Raw genomic sequence first — 6,714 nt, 5'->3', positions numbered from 1 at the left:
AATATTGATTGCACCCTTATGTTAAATCATTTGTATTTTTTTGTATTTTTTTAATCAAAGATCTGCACCTGAAGAACTTAATATTATGATAATTATCCTCCAAATTTGGGCTGTGTTCAGTTTCGATTTTGGCTTCAAACGATTATGAAAATACAATAATCAAGATAAAATGATTATTGCTCCCGATTCCGCTCCCTTTGTGCGCTTTCGCTCCTATATAAAAGCCCAATTTTACATGCAAATCAGTAAAATCATGTAATGTGACTTGCGTAAAATGGGATGTGCTTGATTTATTAATGTTTATTTGATGTCCTGTTTTTAAAAGCACGAAAGAGAATTTGCGCTGTTCTTTGTATGCGTTCAGAGACGGAACAGAACATGGACAAGTAAAGTGAACGTTTAGCTTAAAGGGATACTGTAGTTCACCCAAAAATGAAAATTTGATATTTATCTGCTTACCTTCAGGGCATCCAAGATGTAGTTTTTCTCAGTAGAACAAAAACGAAGATTTTTAACTCAACCCATTGCAGTCTGTCAGCCTGGATGCAGTGGATGGGCACCAAACCTTCAAAAGTAACAAAAAACATGCACAGACAAATCCAAATTACACCCTGCGACTCGTGACGATACATTGATGTCCTAAGACACGAAACGATCTGTTTTTGCGAGAAACTGAACAGTATTTATATAATTTTTTACCTTTGATACACAGCCACGTCCATCTGTCCTGAGCACGAGCTCATCATCTCATCTCATCTCTCATCATATAAATACTGTTCAGTTTCTCGCAAAAACAGATTTCGTGTCTTGGACATCAATGTATCGTCACAAGCCACAGGTGTAATTTGGATTTGTCTGTGCATGTTTTTTTTTTTTTTTTTTACTTTTAAAGGTTTGGTGCCCATCCACTGCCATTATATGGCTGACCGACTGCACCGATTTGAGTTGAAAATCTTCGTTTGTGTTCTGCTGAAGAAACAAAGCCACCTACATCTTGGATGCCCTGGGGGTAAGCAGAGAAACATCAAATTTTCATTTTTGGGTGAACTGTCCCTTTAAGATACGTACCTAAATGGTCAAATACATGCAAATATATGCAAATATATATATGCAAGGTGATTATTCGTATAAACCTTTGTCAGTTATGTCTCAAATCAACGTAAACAGTTGAGAATGAAAATATGTGTCTAACAGTATATTGAATCTGTGCAGTTCTTAAAGCGGTAAAAAGTAATATTCCTTCTGCTGTCTCTGTGCTTAATGTTAATCAAACAACAAAAGACAAAGACAAAATCACTCGCTGCTCTTGACGGAGGGACTTTTTCCGTTTTTATAAGAAACAAAGCATATTTAATTCTTACAGTAAAGACTGCTGTTTTATTTTACATTCCATTAATTACATTAAATTAAGTTTTATTTGCATCTTTTTTATATGATTAATCATATAAAGTTCCGGACCAACTCATAATTGTTTTAAATAATCCTGATATTGACCAAAATAATCGTGATTATGATTTCTGCCATAATCAAGCAGCCCTACTCCATCCTCCTAATGATAAAAAGAGAGATAAACATGACAAGTAAGTTGGAGGGTATTGAATCTCAGGTTACAATGGCTAAATAGCAAGTGAATGTTAGTCTAATAAACAATTCAGCTGAGTAAATAAAACATCAGTTTCTCCAAGCTTTGCCTGACCCTTTTCTAAGCGTGTGTATTATTCAGTCAGTTAGGGATCAGTGTGCACTTTACAAGCAGATCTGAATTTGCTGTGTGACAGGTATAACCTGTCCCAAATGTACAGTATGTGTCTGTCTGCCTCATTACTTTGAAATAAATGAGTATTTGATATGAGTATATGATGTGAGAGAGCTCAATATTAAGCTCAAAATGAAAACTGAATTTCTTCAAAATCACAATAGTAATTCCTTACAGAAAACATTGTTTGTCTGATTTTTAGCCATATTTAGGAAAACTATAAACTAAGACAACTAATGCAATTTGCATTTAAATTAAATCTGAATGAATGGATTTCAGTCATCCAGTTGAAGGTGTCATTTTTTTTTAAAAACACTTTTGCAACTTTTCATTTGTTCTTGGTGCTGTAGACAGTATATTGTTTGATTCATTTGAAATCCCTTTCATTATGAACAGATCACGCTTTAGATATGACATACCCAGAATTGTTTCACACAAGATGGCTTACAATAGCTAAACGTGTATTTTAAAAACCTGTCCTTTGTGTGTCCTTTTCACACACATATAATGATATGAAAAGACGTGTACCAGGTGAAGGTTAAATAAAGAATTAGATGGAAAAAAACACTGTGTATAATTACTGGCCCCAGTTAATTTCTGGAGCACTAATGGAAGCACATGGAAGGGTGAAATGTCTTGGTTGCATCATTTTATCTGCTATATTTTCACTGAATCTCTCCGTCTCTTTGTCAAAAACAACCCACTCTGTCCTGCCGATTGTATCTCGTAATTATCCCTTATTGTTGATGACATTCTACATAACATAAGTTCAGGTCTGGAACAAGACAAAGCACAGCCATTGAACCCATCAGGCTGAAAGTGGTTAAATTGTGACATCATCCAAGTTGCACACATTTCAAAAAACAGGAAATCAAATTATATTGAACAAACACGTTTTTATTTAATAGGTTTGCTTTTAATAATTGCTTAAAAGGAAAAGCTTAGGCAAAACACAGCTTCACCCAAAAATCATACTCGTGTCATTGTGTAAAACACACACGTAGATGTCTAAGCTGAGATGGGATTTTGAACTTAGACATTAACCAGCATTCTTCCCACCTGCCATAGCTCAAAATATATATGTGACCCTGGACCACAAAACCAGTCATAAGGGTCTTTTTTTATTGAGATTTATACATCATCAATAAAGCTGAATAAATAAGCTTTCCATTAATGTATGGTTTGTTAGGATAGGACATTATTAGGCTGAGATACAACCCGGAATCTGAGGATGCAAAATACATAACTAAATAAATATAATTTTTGAGAAAATCGCCTTTAACGCTGTCCAAATTAAGTTCTTAGCAATGCATATTACTAATCAAAAATTAAGTTTTGATATATTTATGGTAGGAAATTCACAAACTATCTTCATTGAACATGATCTTTACTTAATACCCTAATGATTTCTGGCATAAAAGAAAAATCGATTATTTTGACCCGTACAATGTGTTTTTGGATATTGTGGTCCAGGATCACATATAATTTGAGTTAGATTTTATTTTAATATTTTCATTTTCATTTTGGACTATTTTGCTCATTTTGTTATGAACTTTTTTTTTCTTTTTTTTTTTTTAATTATTTTGAATTAATTTTATTTAGGTATTTAAGTTTTAGTAATTTTACAACCTCAATTTATTTTATTTCAGTTAGTTGGCAAAGCAACGTTTTTATTTATGATTTCTTTTAAACAACAATTATATAGTTTTTTTTTTTTTTTTTCAAAAGTTTTACAAATGTAAGATTCAAATGTTTGCAGCAGTAAATGGCACCAAATGTGATGCTGCCGGACTAGAAGCATAATTTGTATAAAAAAAAAAAAAAAAAAGGCAGCAACAATTTAAACAATATATTTTATTTGTGAACTTATGTTCAACTATTCTTTTTAATAGTTAACTTTCCATTAACGCCATTATATTGTTCATTCAATATAATGAACGAGCACAAACACAAGGGGTGGGATTTATGGTATGAACCAATCACAGCTGAACATAACCAGTCATATCCAATCATATCACAATGAAGGCATTGCCTACTTTCACGTGACTTTCCCCATTCATTCTAAATTACCCCCCACCAAACTCACTGCACGCTTTAGGGGGTCTGTTAAAACTCAATGGGCTCAGGGGAGGCGAGAGAGACGCGGACTCCCGCTGTAACTTCACCTTGTAGTGTCGCTGTTGGACAAATGTTTCTTTAGAAAAATGTGATTTATACACTTTTCAATGTTATATTTTGTAATAATGGCATTGGTTTATTTTTGCACAAATAATTTTTTTCTCATCCAATATTTTGAGGAGGCTCTGCCTCCCTTGTCTCTTCACAGAAAGCACCCCTGGTAGAGATACACACTGTACATCTAGTACTCCCTTCACACACATCCAGCTTATGGCTAAAACAGTTTGCCTCTCTGTGTCCACATTGGACCGTCCCTAGACATGAATCCAATTAAGCAGCTCTGGTTTATCCTCATCCGATCCTTTTTTCTCCAGCATGAGTGAGGGGAGCGAGGGGCCACTGAAGCAGGTTTTCTTACAGCAGGAGTGGGACACAGGCCCACCAGCTCGAGGTCTGTGATCTCAATGCACAGGGCTGCCATGGGCACATGGAAAAGAAATAAAGAGAGTGGGGGAGACTGACACAGACGTCATATTGCAACCCCGCATTAGTCGTGTGCTTGTGCATGAATGCACGTGTTTGCAGGTTGAAAATGTATTATTACAAAGAGGTTGTGAGTGCGCACTGCCCCCTTGTATCTCATGTCTCTCAAACCTCACTTCCCTTTGGCATGTCTGCCCTACACTACCCCCACGGCCCGCTCTCAGCGGGGATCCTTCATTCCTGAGCTCAGCAGAACCCGCATCAGGACCTTCTCAGTTCAGTGGGCCAAGGTAGGTAAGACAACAGGGTGCCAGTTTGCTGCATCTCTATCCCGGACAAAACTGACAGCCAATAACCAGCTGAGTACAGAGTTAAAGCATCTCACAGCATCGTAGTCCAAGCTTGGAAAATTCATTAATTAATAATTTGTGTTCATTAGAAGTTAAAAGAGAAGTTCACTTCCAGAACAAAGATGTACTCATCCCTTTGTCATCAAAGATGTCCATGTCTTTCTTTCTTTAGTCATAAAGGAATTGTTTTTTGAGGAAAACATTTCAGAAATTATCTCCATATAGTGGACTTCAATGGTGCCCCCAAGTTTGAACTTCCAGAATGCAGTTTAAATGCATCTTCAAATGGCTCTAAAGGATCCCATCCAAGTAAGAAGGGTCCTATCGAGCCAAACGATTGGTCATTTTCGAAACAAACTGACAATTTATAATCTTTTTAACCTCAAACGACCATCTTGTCCAGTACCGCCGCTCCCTATACGCAGAGTACGCAGTCTGCGTAGGGCACCAAGTCCCAGGGGGGCACCATCCCAGCTGCTCAAAAAAATTGTTTTTATATATTATAATAATAAATTAATATTAATAATATACATATACAAATAAACAAAAATATAAACGTATATATTGCATTTGAGTAGGCTAGTAAGCACACGTGATGACGCGCAGCATTTGCGCCGCGAGGCGCCCTCACCTCTTGTTTACAGCTGCCTATTTGGCCAAGATGATGATAATAATTGATGAACAATATGCCTGGTCCTGGAAAGAGACATCAACAGTCCGGCGCCGAGAAACGAAAGAAAAAAAAAGCCCGTGCATCACTTTCAGGTGCGTTCATAATCCTGTGAAACTTTATTTTATTCTGTCGACGTTAATGTGTTTTAATGTCGGTAATAATTTCACGACTAACGTGTCTTTCGTAATATGAATGCAAGCAGATCTAAGTAAACAAAATTACTTAAAATGCATTATATTAAAACACAGAGGCAATTATGATTATTGATTAATAATGACCATATGGTGTCATTAAATAACAGTGTTAAAATACATAATCTAATACAAAATTAACAGTTTACATTACAATTTTAATAGAAATGCCTGAAAAGGACACAAGGCCTGGTAAATGCAGTTGTTACACTTACATGATGATCGAATTCCTTGTTTAATATTGACCAAACATTTAATTAAAATATCCATAATCTTTCCTATCATTTCCTCAACAAAAACATGTGGACATCATAACCCTTGTTTGCTTTGTCAAAACTGCCACATGTACAGTGCATACAAGAGTTTTGAAGTTTCATTTCTCTCACACCCTTGGTGCAAACAGGTAAAAAACACAGAATAAAAATATATTTAAAAAAAATACAGACAAATACAAATTATATATTCTATAAAACACAATTTACAAGCATGGATATGATAGAAAGATAGATAAAAAGGCAGATAACCATGGTTTTATCTTAGTAAAACTACTTAATTTCCTTTTGTATGATTCTGAGACTATTAAATCAATCAGACAACTGTATTAATAAAATCATAACTATTGGAGGTAACTCTTTGTTGTTGATATTCTATTTTGGCCCCTATAGTAGGTGTTTTTTTTTATTACTTTATTTTTACTTTCGTAATATTTGGGGGAGGGGGCACAAAAGTAAACTTATGCTTAGGGCACCCATTTGGCCAGCAGCGGCCCTGATCTTGTCTTGCTCTGCCTGAGCTCTGTTTTTTTCCAGTTCAGTTTTCATACAGTTAGGGTCGAAAAACTCCCATCTCACTCAAAATCGCCTACATCGCTGTTTTACCTTTTTTTTTTTTTTGTAAAGGGCATTTGATCTTCTATGTATGTTCACTTTGTAAACATTGGGTCGGTACTTCTGCGGTGATGTAGGACAATTTTGAAGTTGGGGAAGAAAACAAGATGGGAGTTTTTTGACGTACCCTGTATTAACTGTATTGACCTGGGAAAAAAAAACAGAGTTCAGGCAGAGCTAGACAAGACAAGCATTTGAGGTTAAAAAGTTTATAAATTGTCTATTTGTTTCGAAAATGACAGATTATTTTGCTAGA

The sequence above is a fragment of the Garra rufa genome, chromosome 21, assembly GCF_049309525.1.
Source record: "Garra rufa chromosome 21, GarRuf1.0, whole genome shotgun sequence".
Taxonomy (NCBI): Eukaryota; Metazoa; Chordata; class Actinopteri; order Cypriniformes; family Cyprinidae; genus Garra; species Garra rufa.
The sequence above is the reverse complement of the archived record's forward strand: the minus strand, read 5'-3'. Positions refer to the sequence as shown.